The sequence below is a fragment of the Rutidosis leptorrhynchoides genome, chromosome 4, assembly GCF_046630445.1.
Source record: "Rutidosis leptorrhynchoides isolate AG116_Rl617_1_P2 chromosome 4, CSIRO_AGI_Rlap_v1, whole genome shotgun sequence".
Taxonomy (NCBI): Eukaryota; Viridiplantae; Streptophyta; class Magnoliopsida; order Asterales; family Asteraceae; genus Rutidosis; species Rutidosis leptorrhynchoides.
The window spans coordinates 493,735,986-493,759,272 of NC_092336.1; the positions used below are offsets into that span (position 1 = coordinate 493,735,986).

Genomic DNA, 23,287 nt, shown 5'->3' on the forward strand with positions numbered 1-23,287 from the left:
TATCCAAAAATCAAGGTTAGATCAGCCCAGACCTACTGGTCTGTTACGGATTCAGCTGATCAGAAAGTTTGGACAGAACAGTAAGTTTAAGGGAGTTCCGGTGGTTTTGGTGCTTGATGTTCATCATGGTTCTCATCCTTGATGCATATAGCTTCAAGTGTACAACTCATGGATGTGTTTACATCATTTTAACCAAGTCTTGACCATCATAACCCAAGTGAAAGTCTAAGTAAAGTCATTAAGTTAAATCATAATTACCATCCCTTGAATCTTTACTTTAGTGAAACCATAGGTTACAAAACTTTGATTATCAACTAGTAAAGTGTAATTAGAGTGCAAGAATGAAAGTGATAAACTAAATAAATAAGTAACAAGTTCATGAGTTTCATACTTTTAAAGATTCAAGCCTAGGTCTTGATCTTTAGAAAGTAAACTTTTATGTTTACTAACATGAATGCATGTATGATTTTTAGAACTTATGAACTTTAAATCTTTGAAACACTAATTGTAGAACCATATACTAGAGAATTTAGATCCTTGTATGTTCTTGAATAACAAGATAATATGAAGAACAAACTAGGAAGTTTGGTTCTTGCAACAAGTAAGTAAACATTAACTAAGAACATGTAACAAAATAACAACAATGAACAAGTAACTAAACAACAAAAAGAATCAAGTAAAAGAGTGATGATGATGGTGGTTTTTAGGAGAGAAAAAGGAGAGGAAATATGCCTTGTTACTTACCAAGTAGAGAGAAAAATGATAGAAAGAGAAGTATCAAAGTGAAGTGTGTGTAGAAGTGAGATGAATGCAAGTAATAAGTATCAAAAAAAAAAATTGAATCTTCCCCCTCCCCATACAAAGGGGACGGTTTTTGGGCCATCCATGGGGTGGTCAACATGCATTATTCTTGCATTGAAGTGTGGTGTTTGTGTGGAATGGGAAAAGCTAAGTGCATGAGGGAATATTGCTAGCATGCTTGTAAGAAATTGTCTTCCACCTAATTAATTATTCCATGTTTATTATTTACTAGCAATTAGCATAACATGGGCTCCTAGTAGTCCATCATGGGAGGTAGAGTGGACTCATTAGTCTATTAACATTTATAAGGCCCAAGTTCCATTACTTAACAAATAAATCCAACAAGAGCCCAATTAATTAACTAGTAGCCATAATTAATTAAAATGATTAATAAGATTAATCATGAATGTAAATAATATTCTAAAATATTATTCGAGTAATGTACGCATGTCACAAAGACGTTTCGGGCATTAAAGAATCAAGTACGGTTAATCATGGCAACAAGTAAATGGAATAACATACATTCGTTTAATCACAAGTATTAATAATAATAATTATTAATAAATAAAAGTTGGAAATTCCAGGGTCGTTACATTACCCACCTGTTAAAGAAAATTTCGTCCCGAAATTTTAAGCTGAAGGTGATGGAGGAGCGGGGAAAAGGTGAGGATACTTTTGCATCATGCGGTCCTCTCGTTCCCAAGTAAACTCGGGTCCTCGTTTGGCATTCCATCGAACTCGGACAATCGGAATCCTATTGTGTTTCAATTCCTTGACTTCACGTTCCATAATTTCAACAGGCTCTTCCACAAAGTGAAGTTTGTCGTCAATAGTAAGTTCCTCCAATGGTATGATCAGTTCAGGTGGAGCAAGACACTTCTTCAAGTTTGATACGTGGAAGGTAGGATGAACTGAGCTCAATTGTGTTGGAAGGTCAAGACGATAAGCAACGGGTCCAACACGCTCCAAAATTTCAAAAGGACCAATGTACCGCGGGTTTAACTTTCCGCGCTTTCCAAAACGAATCACACCCTTCCAAGGTGCAACCTTCAACATAACGCGGTCACCAACGTTGAATTCAAAGTCTTTACGTTTACTATCAGCATAACTCTTTTGGCAATCACGAGCTACCTTGAGTCTGTTTTGAATTTGGGCAATCTTCTCTGATGTTTCGTGGACTATCTCGGGCCCAGTGAGTTGCACTTCACCTAGCTCGGCCCAACAAAGAGGAGAACTGCACTATGACTAAAACAGAAAAAGTTTTAGTTTTGTTATTGGTATTGGTTTTGTTTATTTTTTTATATAAAATGAATTGTATTATGATATTATATAAGCTTATTTTATTTTCTAATATTTGTATATATGTTCGATTATATATATATATATATATATATATATATATATATATATATATATATATATATATATATATATATATATATATATATATATATATGTATATATATATTATTTTAGTATGATACTTACAAAGTTAATAATATAATGTTTATTTATATCGTGAGAAAAAAGTAAAAAAAAAATCGATGTGGGAGGTAATTTGGTTTTAACCGAAACCGAACCGAATTCAAATTTGGTTTTCGGTTCGGTTTTGGTTTTGGTTTTGATATTTGAATTTGGTTTCGGTTTGATTTTTGATTTTAATTTTTAGAATTTCAAAACCAAAAAAACCGAACCGAATAAATCGAAAAACCGAAAACCGAACCGATGAACACCCCTAAATGATAATGGAAGGCTAGAATTAGTGGTTGGATTTTTAGATGATCTATTTTTACTTTTGTTATTATAATATAATAAAATATAAAGAGATGTTTGAAGTTTGATTAATTTAATTTATTTAAGAAATAAATGAAAGATGATACTATAAATAAGACTACGAGTAACATGTAAAACTTAGTGATATTTAATAGGAACAGTAGTTTTTTTATAAGTATATATACATACAATACAATATATAATTAGATATATTAAATATATTAATATAAGCATTAGCATTAAGGTAGACAATTTTCTTAAAGCGAAACATACATGTATATTTATATTTAGAATTTTTCGAATCAAAAGTCTATTCCTATGCTAATAACTATAGTAAATAAATATCAAAAGTCTATAGCCTAGCTTTTTTTTTTTTTTTTTTTTTTTTTACCAAAGAAATCAACACAACAAAACTTGTCCTTATATCTCATTTGAAATCTTTAAACTATAACTAATTTATCCTTAAATGCTTATAAAACATATGGTCAAGGTTTAACTAGAAATATAAGCTTTGGGGGTGAAGGTAACATCAAAGTTTTGTCAAACATACACTAAAAGAAAAATAGTAAATCAAATCCACGAAGGGATTATCACCAAAATGCCCATTTTTTTGAAGCATGTTGACTGACAGCCCTTAAAAAAAAAAGTTGACAATTTGCCCTCGCAAGGCGCAAGATGATTTGCGTCCTTGCGACCTTGCGTCTTTGCGACCTTGCGACCTTGCGGCCTTGCGTGTTTCCTTAAAAGAACTAGTTAAATGATCACTTTGCGTTCACTGTTCACCTCACAACCACACGCATACGCAAGCTGCTCTCTGGTGCCCTTTCGCTCGTCACTCGCAAGATCGTTATCAAGCTTCCTTACATCCTCGCAAACACTCGCAAATCACTCACAAAATCTTCATCATCATCCTCACATCATCCTCCTCACATCTTCATCCTTACTAGATCATCTTCATCCTTCCATCTTCGATCTTCCCAAGTACAAGTGAGCTTCTACGCCATCACCATCATCGAATCACCATCATCGTTCACTATGTCTCAAGAACTGGTTACATTTCTTAGATCTATGTTATATTATTCGATCTACGTTAGATTTCTTAGATCTATGTGCTAAAACAAAGTTTTTGCACGCCAACTGTTCGCTAAAATGTGTCAACGAAATGTGTTTGTATTTTGTGTTTTTGTTTGTATATTATTGAGATTGCGTACGATAACCAGGACTTTTTGCTAGATTTAAGTTGTAAAATTCGGTTGATATATAGACGCAAGGTTATCCTTGCGTCTTTGCATATGCCTCACAATGTATGCAAGGTTATATTTGCGTCTTTGCGTATGACATAAGGTTAACCTTGCATGTGCACGCATGGTTTTTTTTGCGTCCTTGCGTCTCGAACCTAGGTTACGCAAGGTCAACCTTGCGTCCTTACGTCCGTCGTTATTGGCACGCAATCTTTTTCTTGCGTCTTGGGTCTATGTGATTTTCTTCTGATGTTCTTCTGACTTTTACAGGGCTATGTGGAAGGTAAATTAACCATGAAGAATATGTTGACCGTGATACCTCAGGTCAAGAAAATGTTGTCTGAACAACAAGAAAAATTATTTAGAAGTACATGCTTTGGTCCCTGGTTAGATCTTTCATACACGGGTAATGATCCTGGACTAGTACATGCCATGCTCCAACGGAAATGTGAGCGTTCAGCAAAATTAGATGCTATTAAGTACCCGGAAGAGCAACAAGATACATGGTTTACTTTTTCTCCTAATTTTATGATTAGATTTGGTCGGCGTGAATTTTGTTTAGTCACCGGATTTTTGTTTGGTAGCCGGACGGACATGGCACATTACATCCCTCGCAATTATGAATCTAAGACCGCACCCATTAGACGGCGTTGTTTTCCAAAGCGTGCCGATGCCATCAACATTTTGGTTAATGATATACAAAACATCCTTATCAAAAAACAAGGTGATGTAAAGGTTAGTGACGATGATATAGTTCGACTAGCAATAATTTTGATCGTAGAGAGAGCGTTTATGGGAAAGCAGGAGATACATGTAGTTAATAAACAGTTTCTATGGTTGGTTGAAGATTTCAATAAGGTGAACGCGTACCCATGGGGGTCTCGTATTTGGGATGCTACTTACTCAGTGGTTAGTGAAGGTTTTGAGGTTCGAGAAAGCCAATTAGAGAGTGGGAGTGGAAAGGCGTACACTTTGGCTGGTTTTATGTGGGCATTTAAGATTTGGATTCTCGAGGCATACCGTCGTACCATTAAGAGTTTTGCAATCAAAACTGACAAGGATGGAGTACCAAGAGCTTTATTTTGGAAGCGTTCGTCTGCTGAAACCTTTACAGTGTCTAACTACCTAAAACTTTTACATATAATGGTTAGTTAATGAAACCAAGAGCTTTATATAGTACCTAAGTATATACAGCAGTTTGTGTTTGAACAGATCAGTTTTGTGAATCGCAAGAGGACGCAAGATAAACTTTGCGTCCTTGCGTCGGACGCAAGATAAACCTTGCGTCCTTGCGTTAGTCGTAAGGATGTCCTTGCGTTCTTGCGTGTGGTCGCTATGTTATACTTGTGCCAGGCGCAAGGATCATTCTTGCGTCCTTGCGTCTTGCCGTAAGTTTACCCTTGCGTTCTTGCGTCTAGACGCAAGATGACCTTTGCGTGCTTGCGTGCTTTTATATTTACTAATATAATCCTTTTCATTTCAGGATGATTGTCCCAAGAAAAAAAGACCTTTTCGTTCACTGCAGCCATCTGAGATAGAGAGAGCTTGTCAATGGTGGATCCAGAGTTCCTCTTACTTTCAAGGAGAGGTTGTTGAAGATGAGGAAAATACGCAAGATGATAATCAAGTTGATGAGCATTTGGGTGGCAGTTTGAAGGAATTATTCCAGGAGGAGTCAGAGCAGACCTTGGACACTCATCCAACACAAAATGCCAACAATTTGCAGGAATTATTGCGTTTGGTTAATTTGTTGACTAAGCGGGTGGATGATCAAGAAAAGGAGTTGGCTGTTTGTAAAAAGAAGCTTGGTGATCATGAAAAACGTTTAATGGAACAAGAAAACCAACAGGTAAATTAGGCGCAAGATTGTTTTGCGACCTTGCGTCTGATTTGTAATGTAGGCGCAAGGTTGTCCTTGCGTCCTTGCGCCTGTCGCTAAATCAGACGAAAGGACCGTTTTGCGACCTTGCGTCTGGCTTCTTATCTTATTTTTTGCGTGTTGTTAATTATAGTATGTTGATAAGGAGGATGCATGTGTGGATCCTCGATCTTTCTCTGACAATGTTACATCTCCGAGGGTTGTTAGACGTGGGAAAAGAGAAAGAAGGCCCACTCGTGTTTTAAATTCCCCTTTCACAACACCGGGCTATAGAAAACCATTGGAGAAGGTATGTCTGTAACATCCACCAGGCGCGAGGTTTTATTTGCATCCTTTCGTGTGATGTTTAAATGTCCTTGCGTGTTGCATCTTGTTTTACGCAAGATATATCTTGCGTCCTTGCGTGTGTTTGCTGACTTATGATATTATACAGTTATCTGACAAAGTAGCCTCGAGAGTGAAAAGGCTGAAAGTTTCTCATCAAGAGACTAAAGAAGCTGAGAATGTGTTGCCAATGGATACTGAAAAGCCTACTGAAAAAGCTGTTGATAAACAAGCTGAGAATGTTGATGTGGTGTCTGAGGAAAAAGAGCAAACTGTTGATTTGACATTGGTTAATGAAGCAGAAAAACAACCAGACCAGACTGAGGTTTGTTTATGACGCAAGGAGTTCCTTGCGTCTTTGCGTTTGTACACTATGTGACCCAAGCCTTTCTTGCGTCTTTACGTCTTCTTTACTAATGGACGCAAGACCTACCTTGTGTGTTTGCGTCTGCATTACACTGACGCAAGACAATTCTTGCGTCTTTGCGTCTTTATTAATATATTTTTTTATTTTGTAGAAAAAGGAAAAGAAGAGAAAAAGGAAGGGAAATGATTGGGTTAGTGAGGAGGAAATTTGGTCCATGGTTGATAAATTAGTAAACGATCAAGGAACTTTGCAACCACCACCACCAAATGCATGGAGAGATCAAAGGAAGCATGTGGGGCCAAAAGATTTGAAATCAGTGATCCTCAATAATCAAGATACGCGTTGCATGTTCATTTTTCAAAATGAAACCTTCCTCTTCATTGATGCTGAGTTTTGGAAACGTTTATTGGGAATGGCATTTTCTGGTTATTTGGAAAACATAGTAAGTTTGTTAATTATTAAATGCATGTTTTAATTAATTTGTTTTTGCTTTATTTAACATCATGATCAACTTGATCTGATTATAGCATATTGATGGATGGGCTACCTTCCTGTTGAGATTTCGGCAGAGGTTTCTCCCCCGAGCTAGCCAGATGTCCTCGAGTCCTCAGTTTTCGATTGCAGATTATACATGTAGTTCTCGATGGACGATTATGCCATTGGGTTTCCTCAATCAACTAGAGAGATTCAAGTCCTTTTATGATGATGACACTCAAAAAGAGGAGGAGATGGGGGACACATCTAATCCTGGAGCAGAGGGGATCATTAAATCCAATCTCCCAGATTATATGTATTTGATTGGTCTTGGGGATAGTAGTGATGACCTTTATCCATCCTGGGCTGAATGTGATAAGGTTAGTGCATTTTTTTTATATCAACTATCCATTTTGTGTAAACTGTAATAGGCGCAAGACATTTCTTGCGTATTTGCGTCTACCGCAAAGGTCACCTTGCGCCCTTGCGTCCGTTCGCAAACACTTTCTTGCGTCCTTGCGTCCACCGCAAGATTTACCTTGCGTCTTCACTATGGATGCAAGGTCAACCTTGCGTCCTTGCGCCCTCGCAAGGTTAACCTTGCGTCCTTGCGCCACTCGCAAGGTCAACCTTGTGTCCTTGCTTATTGATCTTTTATGTTTCTTTTGTTGAAGATTTTGATTCCAGTACATTTTTCAGATCCTGAACATTTTATACTACTCTCTTTGAACTTAGATGAACAGAGAGTATTTGTTTATGATAGTTTAAAGGGTTATTTGGATAAAAGTCAACTCGATGCTGTCTTCAAAAACTTGTCAGACAACTTACCGATATATTTGAAGGCTATAGATTACTTTAACAAGAAGCAGGACTCACAAATTGTTGAGTATTATGAGAACAAAGAAGATGTAGAGTTGATGATCGAGGATGCACCGTATGTGCCAATGCAGAGTGGTGGCCATGGTGATTATGGTGTTTGGGTCTGCCTTCATATGGAGAGGATAGTTTTTGATTGGGATCAGATTGACAACATTAGAGACCCTAAAAAGGCTGCTATGGAGTATAGAATTCGAATAACAAGAACATTCTTTCATGCACGCTTTGATACACAGGAACCACCACCACCAAAGGACCCAAAGGTTGTTAAGTAGTTAACTTGTATTGTAAGATGTAATTATTATACAGTTTTTAGGTAGAACATGTAATTTTTGAATGTAAATACTCTGGGACAGACGCAAGGCTTTTTTTTTGCGTCCTTGCTTCTGGTTAATTGTCAGACGCAAGGTCTTGTTTGCGTCCTTATGTCTTGTTAAATGTCAAACGCAAGGTGTTGTTTGCGTCCTTGCGTCTGGTTAAATGTCAGACGCAAGTTTTTGCTTGCGTCCTTGCGTTTGTTTTTAAGTCTATCTTTGCGTCTTGCGTTTGTTTAAGTTGTCCAACGCAAGGTGTTGTTTGCGTCCTTGCGTCTGGTTAAATGGTAGACGCAAGGTTTTTCTTGAGTCCTTGCGTTTGTTTTTGGTCTATCTTTGCGTCTTGCGTTTGTTTAAGTTGTCCGACGCAAGGTGTAGTTTTGCGTCCTTACGCCTTGGTTGACAATATTAATGGCCCACAAATACAAACTACAAACTGAGACTAGTAAACCATAACCATAACCATAAACACAAATTTAAACTAGTAAACATTAAGCTTGGATAAACTAAAACATGAACTAACTAATTCTGGTCTAAATCGTACGTTTGATAAAATTGAGACTGATAAACTTGCGAAGGTTCGACTTTCTCTTTCGACTTTGACTTTGACTTTTATTTTGAGGATGTTTTTTTAACCCTCTGAGAAGTAGATTCACTGGTTAGGTCATAAGAAGCGCTGCATGTTGTTCGGTTATGACCTGCTTGCTTGCAACGAGTACATGTTCTTACTTTCTTTTCAGTTTCTTCACCTTGAGATGGAATCCGATCGGTACCTTTTGGGCGTCCAGGTGCTCTTTTATTTTGAATTGGGGGGTTTACGATTTTCAAGATCTTGGGCCCTGGATCCGACCATTCGGATCGATGGGGCAAAGGAAGGATGTGTTCGGAATACGTATTTATATAAGTTTGAGACAAGAACCAATGTGATACATAACATGTAACATTTTCCACTCCGAAGAGTCGTGCTGCTGCAATTACATGTTCGCAAGGTATGCCTGATAATTGCCATTGCCCACATGTACAAGTTCTATCTTCTAGATTAACGAGGCCGTTTTTCCTTCCATCACGCACCTCTATTAGATTGTTTGTCGATGTAAATGCTTGCCATCTTCTTGATTTGTTCGTCCTCTTGCCTAATTTTCGTTCAACATATGGAGTAACCGCTGAAGTAAGACTAACTGCTTTGTTGTGATGTTTGAAAAACCAATCCTGTATTGAAGCGCGAAAAAATTCCAATAACATGCAAACTGGTAGTTTGCGAGCATGTTTGGATAGAGCGTTAATAGACTCTACACTATTGCTAGTAAGGTATGCATACCTAACATGATCAGCTTGACTTCTGGACCATTTGTTGAAACCAACGTCATTTAGATACTTGTGAGATGCTTTTAATCTTCGTTGAAATACACTAACATGATCTTGAAAATCTGACAAACGGTAAGCCTTAACCATTTTCCAATAGTGTCATTCAAAATATTTGAATTTGTTGGACATCGTTTTTATGTTCATGAATAGATGACGTGCGCAAAAAGAGTGAAAGGCTTCAGAAAACACATTTGAAATACCATGTGCTATTGAAGGAGCACGATAAGAAATAAAGGTAATCTCTGACATACGATTACTCATACCACAACTCTCTAAATGATCTCTTAGATTGCCAAAAAACCATGACCAAACCTCGTTTGTCTCGCCTTCACCAATTCCATAAGCCAATGGCAAAATTCCATTATTGGCATCCACTGCAACAGCAACTAAATTTGTACCCAAGTATCCAGCTCTCAAATGTGCACCATCAACGATGATAATAGGGCGAACATTTTGGACAAATGATCGAATCTGCACGCAAACAAATCAAATGAGATTGCTATTAGTTTAAGATAAAACAATTTTAGGATGAATGATACTTACAACTGCGCCAAAAGGCATGTAACACATCACGAATCTATTTTCATTGTCAGTCACCACATTTGTCATGCTTCCTGGATTATGAATCTTAATGTTATGAAGATAAATGGAAAGCATTCGGAACGAGTCATCCATACTGCCACGGAGCATCTCTATTGCATGACACTTGGCTCTCCATGCTTGATTGTAAGAAATGCTCACCCGAAAACGGTTGCCAACATCATCACGTATATCTTTTGGTTTATAGTCTCGATTTGCAGCTTTGAACGATTCCATCAGAATACTTCCTAGCACCTTTTTGGTTGCATGTTTATTATTTCCCATAATTTAGGTACGTGAGCATGTGTGTACGTCATGCAATTTCTTTACGATGAAGTTGTCAGTGTGGCGTATTTTGTATGCACTACATTTCCACTCACAATTTGGCAACATGCATTTAGCGGTGAATCGAGATTTGTCCGACTTTACAGGCTTAATTTGGAAGTTTTCTTCAAGACATTTTGTGTATAGATGGTTTACAAAATCATCCTTGTTTAAAAAAGTTTGTCGAACTTTAGTCAAATCGGATACTCTATAACTGGTTGTTATTTGGCTCGTACATTTAGTCTCTTGGTCATGCTCACTCAATAAAAGTGGCATATTCCAGAATACATCATTTTTTTCTTCCTCTTCTTCATCTTCATCTACTCTGTCATTTTCTTCCCCCGAATCACTAGACGCGACAACTGATTCAAAAGGGTGATCTGTTTTTTTAATTTTACATACGTTCTCAACTCCATAGTTGAAGAAATCAAACTCTTCTGTGTTTGGAGGTGCTATTTCAGATCGTGCTTCTTTCAAATTGGGTGTCTGAAGGTTTGTTTGGGCCTCGCTTGTTGGTAGGTTTTGTTGGACATCATGTGTTGGTAGGTTTTGATGGACATTGTGTGTTGGTAGAATTTGCAATGACTGTAAGTTTTCTGGGAGTTGAATTGTAACTTTGTTGACAATGTAAATATCAATAGGAGCATTTGATATTGCATGTTGTAGAAAATCACGAAAGTCTTCATAATCATCAGTAATATCAAAAATAAGATTATCGACAACATATCTCATTGAAACAGGTGCATTAGGTGGCAAATTAATATTTCTAAGAACATTTTTTGACAATATTCTTCGAGTAATTGGTTTTTGGGGAGCAACTGGGAGTTTTAATCATGTTCTAAAACAATCTAGAGGCAAATACATAGGTAAGTTATTAATGAATTGAAAAGAACTACAACAACATATATGAATAACAAAGGTTTCATTATCACTACAACTCATTATTTAAAACAAGAGAAAAAATGGTGAAAAGTTACCTTAATGATGCTTGAAATTATATGATTTATGTGGAAATGAAGTGAAATGAAGCTGGTAATCTGTAGTTCCATGTATAATGATTATATAGAAATAAAAGGTTATCTGTAATAGTACAAAAATCTAACAAAATCTTATCCACGAAATCATAGAAATCTTATCGGGATAAGACGCAAGACGCAAGGACGCAAGGCACAAAACGCAAGGACGCAAGGCTGTTTGTTGCGTTTGGCCTTAACGCAAGGACGCAAGGTCGCAAGGAGTCTTGCGCCTTGCGAGGACAAATTGTCAACCATTTTTTTTTAGGGCTGACAGTTAACAAGCTTCAAAAAAATGGGTATTTTGGTGATAATTTACAGCTACCTTTTTTTTTTTTTTTTTTTTTTAGGATGCAAGGACGCAACTTATTATTATAGCCTTTGTATCTTGGGCTGGAAATAGACTATTATGTATACGTGGGTAAAGGGGGAAGGCCCAAGTCAAGTAAAAAGATGGAGAAACAGAGCGTGGGCTCCAAGGCTGAAGCAAGTTGAGTTGAGTAGGGTTATTTTATTACTTTACTCCAATTTAATTTAATTTTAATTTTTACTGTACTTTTTACTAGTATTTTTTTATTGAGAAAAAGTAGTCCGCAGAAAAGGAGGAAGGCGGGCAGAAAAAGAAAAGAGATGTCGTCATCGGCGGCGTGTGGGGTTCGGTCGGAAAAAAAGAAACTTGATTGGCTTCAGAGAGCGATGAAAGGAGATGCAGAAGGGTATGTTACGGAGTTACAACTAATTTACAGCCAATTCAAATCATTGATTGAAATATATGAACAAAATCATGATCTTGGTGTGGTTGATGTTGGTTCTGCCAAAGAGCTGGGTGATCGGGCCATGTTGCTGGCTCACTTAGTTCCGTTTTACCCAAATCAGCTCGTAGATTACCCAAAACAGTTGATCCAATTTCTCACCTCATCCGCTTGTGTTCTTCCCTCGAAGCTTCGGTTCACTCTTGCAAAAGCTCTCATTCTTATCGTTAATAAAAAGATTGTTGGTATCAGTGAGAGTCTTGTATTGTTGATGGAGCTTCAGGTTTTGAATGACAAGGGTTTGAAGAGATTGGCATTCTCTCATGTGATTCGTAGTATTGGTCGTATGAATCGGAAACATTACAATCAAAAGGAAAACACAAGACTTCAAACTCTTCTTTTTTCCTTGCTACAGGTCTATTATACTCCATATTAATTGTGATTTTTTAGTTAATTGATTGAAGCTGTGAAATTAAAAAGTATATAAAAAAGTAATAAATGACATACACAAAGCTTTTTTTGCCGTATACAACGAAATTAAATATTTTGACTATTTTACCTTTGCTTTCCTTGAATACTCTTCCTTGAATCCTTGCGCTTCAACTGAAAGAGGGGTAAAATAGTAAAAATATTTAATTTGGTTGTAACTTGTAGATGGTATAAAAAAGATTGTGTATGGATCAATGTAGGGGGTATCCATATATATGTATGGAGTATCCATACATCCATACATATGTATATGCCTATGCATCCATACATATGTATATGCCTATGCATCTTTCACACATCCACACCTGTTTCCTTGTTTGTTTAGATACATTTATAGTTTATTTATTTGATTTATTTACTGTCTTAGGAAAAGGATGATCTCAGAGCAATGAGGTCACTTGTCACATTATGTAATCTCTATCGAACCAAGGTTTGGATCGATGATACAACATCCAATGCTATTTGTCGCGCATGTTTCCATCCATCATCAAGGTAGGTGCACCAACTGTTTCTCTTTTTTTTTCTGTACTACACAAGAATCTTACTATTACATACCTTGTTGTAAAAAAAGGGCCAAGATGGGCGTCGCAACGGTTTTACCATGCTACTGTTGCAACGGACCTAGAAACGGTTAAAAAAAACAGTCAACGTTTAAAAAATGGTCAACAACGCCAAAAGATGGTCAACAACGATCAAAAACAACGTCCGAGACGGTAAAAAAACAGCCGAGATGGATGTTGACCAACGTTGACTTTTTAAATAAATTTCAAAGCTAAACATTTTAAACATAAAGATTACAAATTAAAGGCAAATATCTATGTTTACTTTGGAATATTGTTTGAAATGTTTATGTTTAAAATATATATTAAGTGTCAACGTTGGTCAACATTCATCTCGACCCCGTATCGACTCCAATTTTTTCTGTTGCGACGTTTTAATGCCCTACCGTCTCGACCCCGTCTCGCGTCTAATAATAACAATTTTCTTTTCCTTTTATTCCATCAAAACAAATAGGATTGTTGTTGCTACTCTTTCATTTCTTCTCGGTTACGAAAAAATTGAGCAAGACGATGATGATAGTGATGACTCAAGTGACCAAGGAGAAACTACCTGCCAATCTTATGCTGCTTTTGTTAGTAAACGAGCTATTTACAAGGTTAGTTAGCTGCTCAATTCCTTACACAAATTCTTAAGCTGCCTGCTTCAAGAAATCTATAGTTTTGCTATTTAATATTTTTTTGTTTTGTCAAACTAGGCAAATTCGACGGGAACCACATCCAGCAAAAAGAAAAAGAAAGCAAAGTTGCAGCGTGTTATCCGGAGCATGAAAAGGCAACACCAACGTACATCATCTTCAGCTTCCGAAAGTAACTCTAACTACTCTTCGCCTTTGGTCTCATTGCAAGATCCTCAGGTAGGTAGCACATCAATCAATACTATAGTTTTTTACTTTTTACTACACTAATAAATACCTACCACAGAGAAAACAAAAATATCCAACTTCTATACAAACTATCTACACAGGGATTTGCTGAGGAGCTGTTCTCGCTACTTAAAAAGAAGAGTGTACTTCAAAAGAAGAGTGTGTACCCATTCAAGGTTACCGATTGGTCTCATTTTTATTTTTTTATTTTTTTTAGTTTTTCTTAGCAGCAGATATCACGTTGATTCTTTTGGTTTACACATCTGTTGTAGATAACAAAGATGATTGTGGAAGATTGGACTTCATCGATTGATATTATTGGATTTCTATCCCTATATTGAAAACTACGTGGATGTAATGCATACTCTGAATACTTTTTATATTCTAGCAGCTGCTTATATTCACAATTTATTTATATATTTTATTTATATATTTTATTTATTTGTTTTTTTATGTGTGTGTCGATTACTGATACAAACGTCTAACATAAATTACATACTTTCTGATTTTTTACAGCGCAATCAAAGGGAGGTGTCAAGCATACTTGCAGCAGCTGTACAAGCTTGTCATGATATGGTACCCGGTTACACATAGTATTTCATTTCAACAGTCTTGAAGCACACACTTATTTGTTCATTATTACTGATGCATGCAGGTGCCACCTGATGCAGTCGAATCTTTGTTGAAGAAAGTGGTTGAGAAATTAGTACATGGATGCACTCGTACTGAGGTATGACTCGCTAGATGATAAACGGACAAGGTTATTTGATTTAACCTTATCCGTTAATTTACACACACATCAAACCTACTTATTTAACTGGCGTGCTTTCCCCGTTGCAGTCAATTACTCTTGGATTGAATGTTGTGAGGGAAATATGTGTGCGCATTCCTCTGGTAAGCCCCTTTCTTTTTCTGTGTATGCGCTGTTTTGGTAAGAATATAGTCCTCGGGTTTATGTTTTATGAGAATTGCGTTGACTTTTTATCTTTCGCCCTCAATTTATAAAGCCGGTTTGTTTTTTCCACTTGTCTAAAAAGTAGTAGTCTTTGTGGCTGATCAGGTAATGACAGAGGACAATCTTCAAGACCTTGTATTGTATAAAAAATCACACTCGAAGGCAGTTTCATCTGCAGCCCGTTCACTAATTTCTTTATTTAGAGAGGTACTGTAAAACCCTTATCTATCATTATATCTCTGTGTGCGTGTTCAGTAACAATTGGCTTGTCTTCTATGTTTGATTGTGAGTGACTATAGCGGCAACTTTGACCCACATACTTGTTAAGAAATAGCTTAAACTTGCATCCCTATTTCTAGACCCTAAAAAGCGATCGTTCGATATTAAAATTTGATCAAAGGAGATTGAGAAAGAGTAAAAACACTTTTGACGTCTCAAATGATGTACGGACTACGCTTTTAGGACTATATTTTAAGGCCTATTTATGTGTAGTCACTTTTTAAAGGCCTCCACGTATGCTCAAAGGTGTCATAATTAGCGGATGTTGAGTATTAAATCACAATTTTTAATACACTATAATTGGCCTATTTGAGAAGTTGAGGGTGGCAAAGCATCCACATACATCACCCTGTCTCCGCCTCTCGTGAGCAAATCGGTTAAAATAAGGTAAAATGTTTCCTAATATTGTATGTTATGTTTTTTTTTTCCTTCTAGATTTGTCCTTCACTCCTACTAAAAAAGGACCGTGGCCGACCTAATAATCCAAAGGCAAAGCCAAAAGCTTTTGGTGAGGTCACGATTCCTAGTGATGTTCCTGGAGCTGATTTACTAGTGGATGATGATGATGATGATGATGATAGCGAGGATGATGTTAACAATGCTGCTTCTAAAGAGGACGATGACTTCAGCAGTGATCCGGAAGACATGGATGCCATCATTAGTGATCCTATAAGAATCGGTGATGGGGGCTTAGAAGCTAACTCTGACGTTGTCAGAAGGCAAAAGAGGAAAATTGTGGACACTGATGAAGAACTTGATTCGGCTGGTGAAGGTCAAAGTCTTAGGGCTCTTAAGAAGAGGTTGCTGGTAGGAGGAGGAGCTAAATCTGGAAATGATGATGATACCTCCTCGCACAGCGATGGTATTCTCTCAAACGAGGACTTTCAAAGAATCAATGAGCTGAAAGTAAGTTTAATTTTACACCACACAATTAGTTTTAAATTTCAAAGTTGAAATCATATAGTCTTTTCTAATGGTATTATTATTATGATTTGTAACCTGTCAAAATAGGCAATGAAGGAAGCCAGACTTACGTTGGCCAGTCACGGATTGTTGAAAAAATCATCAGATTCGACGTTTAAGATCCCAAGTTCTGAGCAACTCAGGATGAAAAGAGTTGATGGATGTGCACTCCAAGTAATAAATTCTTTCTTTAGCTATAACAAAAATACAAGTTTTAATTTGTTTTTAAAAAAGGAAAATTAGTTATTCTTTTCATCGTTGATGAAGTAGGAGATTCCAGTAATTAGTTGCGAGTATCTTCCTCTGCTGTTTGCATTTGAAGTGACATAACATACTTGAAATGACACGTGATTGTTTCATCCCTCCGACTTACATATGAATTGTTGTTGATGGGTAAACTTGAAAAGTAGTATATAATACAGTATAATGTAGCATGTCAAAGTTGGCTAATACATACAATCTCTTAAACCTTTCCACTAAAAAAAACATATGTTGTAGCAATAGGATTTTAGTACTAGTTTAGTTATTCATTAAAATATAACTATTCTGGGCGATCAGTCAATCCATCCTTGCTAAAACTTGCATGGAAATTTTTTTTCTCGTATAGTGGTAATAGCTACTCTGTTATAGTCACATTACGGGGACTGATTGTCAACATAATAACTATAGTGTCGTTTGGGGTTTTCTCGGGTTTTGAAGGGTGCTCTTGATAAGGTGGTCTCTAAGCCTGATGACATTTCTAGTTGGGTCTCTTTGTTGGTGTTACCCCTTTGTACCCTTAAAACCTTTCGGCCACGGAGTTGTCGTGAGTCTAGGTCTTCGATAAAGCGTCGGCATCAGGAAGAGATTATTTCCCGTGCTATTTGCTCTTGGGGGACAACGGGTGGAAGTTTACAGCTTGTGAGGGAGTATTTGGCAGAGGATTCTCCTATGTTGTCAGTGGTTGATGATGAGGTCCTTGATTTGAAAGAGTGTAATATTAAGCAGTGTCGTAGGAAGATTTGTGATGGCCATTACACCGCTGCAGCTCGTGTTCTTTCTTCATCAGGCGTTGCTCCTTATAATGACGCCACGCTGGCGAACTTGCTGTCTAAGCATCCTTCTTCTATAGCTCCATCCTTGCCTGATATGCCGGTTGATCACCTACACCTCGTTACAACTTCTGCTGTTGTTTTGGGCCAGATTAAAAGTTTTCCTCGGGGCACATCATGTGGTAGGGATGGTTTACGTGCACAATACCTTATGGATTGCTTGAGTGGTGCTGCTGTGGCAGTCTCGGATGAGTTGGTTGCCTCTATTACCGGGGTCGTTAATCTCTTTCTAGCTGGAAGGTGCCCTATGGAATTAGGAGAGTATATAGCTAGTGCTCCCCTCACACCGCTTGTCAAGCCCGGCGGTGGTATTCGTCCTATAGCTGTGGGTACTGTTTGGCGACGTCTTGTTTCGAAGGTTGGCGCTGCTATGGTTGGCCAGTGTTTGGGAAGTTACTTCGATGGTCTTCAATTTGGTGTTGGTGTTTCTTCAGGTGGTGAGGCTATTCTTCATGCTGTGAATCGGTTGATTGAGGATCGTGGCTCTGATGTTGGCCTCTCTATGTTATTAGTTGATTTTCAAAATGCATTCAATCTTGTTGATCGTACGTTCATGTTACGTGAAGTTCGCTGCCTTTGTCCGAGCATTTCTCAGTGGGTTGAATTTTGCTACTCTAATCCAGCAAGATTGTATTATGGGAATCACACCTTATGGTCTTCTCAGGGGGTGCAACAGGGTGATCCCCTTGGTCCGCTGCTTTTTGCTTTGGTCTTACAACCCTTGGTTTCTAAAATCAGAGATAATTTTGAGGTTTGTCTTCAGGCGTGGTATTTGGATGATGGCACTATTATTGGGGACACTTTGGTGGTGGGGAAGTTTTGCATTTGATTATGGGGGATGGGCCTCGATTTGGGCTACATCTCAACGTTGAAAAAACAGAAATTTTCTGGCCTACGGAGGACCCTCGCAGCAGGCAAGTAGGTGTCTTTCCTCCTAATATTGCTCGACCTTTAAATGGTGTTAAGTTGCTTGGGGCCCCCGCAAGTTCCGACCTTGGTTTTAGTAGTGAACTGGTGATGCAAAGGGTGACCAAGTCCATTGCGCTTATGGATAAGGTTGCTAAGCTTGATGATCCTCAGTGTGAGTTGTTGTTGCTTAGGGCATGTACGGGAGTTTCTAAACTCTACTTTACCTTGCGTACTTGTCCTCCTAGTATATTTGAGGCGGCTCAACGCGCTTTCGATGGAGCCCTTCGATCTTCCTTGGAGCGTATTGTTACTGCTTCAGGGTCTGGGTTTGGTGATTGGCAGTGGCGGCTTGCCACCTTGCCATTTGCATTTGGAGGGCTTGGTGTTTATTCTGCGGGAGATGTTCGTCATTATGCTTTTCTGGCTTCTCGATTACAGTCTGCTGGGTTGCAGACCAAGCTCCTACGTCATGCGGGTATTGTTGGTCTTGGTCGTGCTTTTAAAGATGCATTGGGTCTGTTTAATAAAACGGTTGAGTTTGATATTTTAGGTAATCAGAGTGAGGTCGCTGCCCCCATACTCATGAAGAAATTGGCAGATGTTTATTTCACAAAGGTTACCGCTTCTGCAGAATCTACTTTTTCATTATCTCCCCGACAATCAGCCTTATGGAAATCGCAGCAGGGTGATCACACCTCTGCTTGGCTAAGGGCAGTCCCTATTTTGGGGTTGGGTCAGACGATGAACGCAAAGACTTACCGATGTGTGTTGTGCTACCGGTTGGGTGTTCCATTGTTCTCTATCTCGACGGCATGCTCTGCCTGTTCAAGGGTTTTTACTGGGGATATTTTCGGGGATCACGCGGTGTCTTGTGCTGGTATGGTGGGTATTAAGCATCGACATAATGTTGTTCGGGATTCCCTTGTTGATGTTTGTTATCGATCTGGGATTTCAGCAAGAAAGGAGGTTGACATTGGGTTGTCTGGAGGGAACGACAGGGCCCTCAGACCTGCAGATGTGTTACTTTATTCCTGGGTTGTGGTCGCGATGTTTGTGTTGACTTGACAGGGTCTTCTCCTTTGACACAGTCTGGGCTTTCTGACTTTGTCCCTGGACGTGCTGTGGTTGATGCGGCTCGTCGGAAGCGGGTCAAGTACGAATCTAGCTGTCAGGCGATTGGTTATGGTTTCATTCCTTTCTCATTTTCTTCCCTTGGGAAATTAGAAAAGGATGCTGTTTCTTTGCTAAAGCGGGTTCAGAAGAGTTCGATGGCGCAAGATATTGGTGCCGGTGCTGCTGTTCATATTTTTACTAGGATAGGTTTTGCTATTGCTAGAGGTGTGGGGGCCCAGATTGTCTCTAGGCTTCCCACTAATTTTTTTAAGTTTTAAAAGTGGGGGCCCAGATTGTCTCTAGGCTTCCCACTAATTTTTTGTAAGTTTTAATACTTATTATTATTATTATTATTATTATTATTATTATTATTATTATTATTATATTATAATAATAAACTTAAAAGTTTTAAAACTTACAAAAAATTAGTGGGAAGCCTAGAGACAATCTGGGCCCCCACACCTCTAGCAATAGCAAAACCTATCCTAGTAAAAATATGAGCAGCAGCACCGGCACCAATATCTTGCGTCATCGAACTCTTCTGAACCCGCTTTAGCAAAGAAACAGCCTCCTTCTCTAATTCCCCAAGGGAAGAAAATGAGAAAGGAATGAAACCATAACCAATCGCCAGACAACTAGATTCGTACTTGACCCCTTCCGACGAGCCGCATTAATCACAGCACGTCCAGACAACCCAATGTCAACACAAACATCGCGACCACAATCCCAGGAATAAAGTAACACATCTGCAGGTCTGAGGGCCCTGTCGTTCCCTCCAGACAACCCAATGTCAACCTCCTTTCTCGCTGAAATCCCAGATCGATAACAAACATCAACAAGGGAATCCCGGACAATATTATGTCGATGCTTAATACCCACCATACCAGCACAAGACACCGCGTGATCCCCGAAAATATCCCCAGTAAAAACCCTTGAACAGGCAGAGCATGCCGTCGAGATAGAGAACAATGGAACACCTAACCGGTAGCACAACACACATCGGTAAGTCTTTGCGTTCATCGTCTGACCCAACCCCAAAATAGGGACTGCCCTTAGCCAAGCAGAGGTGTGATCACTCTGCTGTGATTTCCATAAGGCTGATTGTCGGGGAGATAACGAAAAAGTGGATTCTGCAGAAGCGGTAACCTTTGTGAAATAAACATCTGCCAATTTCTTCATGAGTATTGGGGCAGCGACCTCACTCGGATTACCTAAAATATCAAACCCAACCGTTTTATTAAACAGACCCAATGCATCTTCAAAAGCACGACCAAGACCAACAATACCCGCATGACGTAGGAGCTTGGTCTGCAATCCAGCAGACTGTAATCGAGAAGCCAGAAAAGCATAATGACGAACATCTCCCGCAGAATAAACACCAAGCCCTCCAAATGCAAATGGCAAGGTGGCAAGCCGCGACTGCCAATCACCAAACCCAGGCCCTGAAGCAGTAACAATACGCTCCAAGGAAGATCGAAGGGCTCCATCGAAAGCGCGTTGAGCCGCCTCAAATATACTAGGAGGACAAGTACGCAAGGAAAAGTAGAGTTTAGAAACTCCCGTACATGCCCTAAGCAACAACAACTCACACTGAGGATCATCAAGCTTAGCAACCTTATCCATAAGCGCAATGGACTTGGTCACCCTTTGCATCACCAGTTCACTACTAAAACCAGGATCGGAACTTGCGGGGGCCCCAAGCAACTTAACACCATTTAAAGGCCGAGCAATATTAGGAGGAAAGACACCTACTTGCCTGCTGCGAGGGTCCTCCGTAGACCAGAAAATTTCTGTTTTTTCAACGTTGAGATGCAACCCAAAACGAGGCCCATCCTCCATAATCAAATGCAAAACCTTCCCCACCACCAAAGTGTCCCCAATAATAGTACCATCATCCAAATACCACGCCTGAAGACAAACCTCAAAATTATCTCTGATTTTAGAAACCAAGGGTTGTAGGACCAAAGCAAAAAGCAGCGTACCAAGGGGATCACCCTGTTGCACCCCCTGAGAAGACCATAATGTGTGGTTCCCATAATACAATCTAGCTGGATTAGAGTAGCAAAATTCAACCCACCGAGAAATGCTCGGACAAAGGCGGCGAACTTCACGTAACATGACCGTACGATCAACTAGATTGAAGGCATTTTGAAAATCAACTAATAACATAGAGAGGCCAACATCAGAGCCACGATCCTCAATCAGCCGATTCACAGCATGAAGAATAGCCTCACCACCTGAAGAAACACCAACACCAAACTGAAGACCATCGAAGTAACTTCCCAAAGACTGGCCAACCAAAGCAGCGCCAACCTTCGAAACAAGACGTCGCCAAACAGTACCCACAGCTATAGGACGAAAACCACCGCCGGGCTTGACAAGCGGTGTGAGGGGAGCACTAGCAATATACTCTCCTAATTCCATAGGGCACCTTCCAGCTAGAAAGAGATTAACGACTCCGGTAATAGAGCCAACCAACTCATCCGAGACTGCCACAGCAGCACCACTCAAGCAATCCATAAGGTGTTGTGCACGTAAACCATCCCTACCACATGAAGTGCCCCGAGGAAAACTTTTAATCTGGCCCAAAACAACAGCAGAAGTCGTAACGAGGTGAAGGTGATCAACCGTCATATCAGGCAAGGATGGAGCGATAGAAGAAGGGTGCTTAGACAGCAAGTCCGCCAGTGTGGCGTCATTATAAGGAGCAACGCCTGATGAAGAAAGAACACGAGCTGCAGCGGTGTAATGGCCATCACAAATCTTTCTACGACACTGCTTAATATTACGCTCTTCCAAATCAAGGACCTCATCATCAACCACTGAGAACATAGGAGAATCCTCTGCCAAATACTCCCTCACAAGCTGTAAACTCCCACCCGCTGTCCCCCAAGAGCAAATAGCACGGGAAATATTCTCTTCCTGATGCCGACGCTTTATCGAAGACCTAGACTCACGACTACTCCGTGGCCGAAAGGTTTTAAGGGTACAAAGGGGTAACACCAACAAAGAGACCCAACTAGAAATGTCATCAGGCTTAGAGATCACCTTATCAAGAGCACCTTTCAAAACCCGAGAAAACCCCAAACGACACTTGGGAGGGATAGACTTAACCGTGCAAAGGAGCAAAGATAGGCTTTAATTAAAGCAGGAAGAGAAGAGATAGGGACGAAGTACCAAGGAAAGTCTGCTATCAGGCGCCAAAAGGTTTGTTTCCGTGTATCTTCTTTGTATTCTATAATGCATTTTCCTGAATCTTCCTCATGCTGCCACATTAAGCTGCAAAATGACCAGTGTGAGGAAGAAAAAGATGGGAAAGTTAAAAAACCTCACTACTATAAGAAAAACACTAGCCATTAAATACGCATACTGTTACAGTTACTGTTACTACTATCTAATTAAGTTTGGGCTCCTCTACCACTGATATTTTTATCTTTTCGTTACGACTGATGGTAGACTGGTGGGCTAAGCAACCGTCAGAAGGAGCACAAGAAGGCAATGCCTTTAGCTGCCAAGAGATCAAGGATTAAAAGATCCAAACAACATAAAAGTATGAAGCAAAGGGGGGTTGCTGGCAAACAGTTCCGAGGCCGCAAAGCGTGGAAATGAACCGTCAGTTTGTACAGTTTTGCAGTTATTTTAGAATGTGGTTTGGACAAGTTGTGTTTCTTTGGGGTAATTAATTTAGGTGATTATTAATAATAAGTGGGTTTTTTTGAGTTCCGTTGACTTCGGAGCCAACTCAAAGCGATGCCATAAGGGTCTTTTTAACTTGCAATCACACAAACCTTTCTTTTCAATTTAATTCAACTAATTTCAAATCAAATCAAATTCAAACATTATTAGGGTTTCTTGAAACGAACTACAAGTTCTTGCATTTTTCTTCGATCCATTCTCAAAGTTGTCTCAGAATTATAATTATGGAGGTTGTGTTAGGGATAATCTTGACACACCTTTCCAATACTGATTGGAATACCTTCTTC

The 23,287-nt window shown here is 39.1% G+C and overlaps 1 pseudogene; it reads left to right on the forward strand.

Annotated features, from left to right (window-relative positions):
- Positions 1-11,925: 11,925 nt before the first annotated feature.
- Positions 11,926-22,989, forward strand: LOC139844686 (uncharacterized; annotated as a pseudogene).
- The last annotated feature ends 298 nt before the right edge of the window (positions 22,990-23,287 follow it).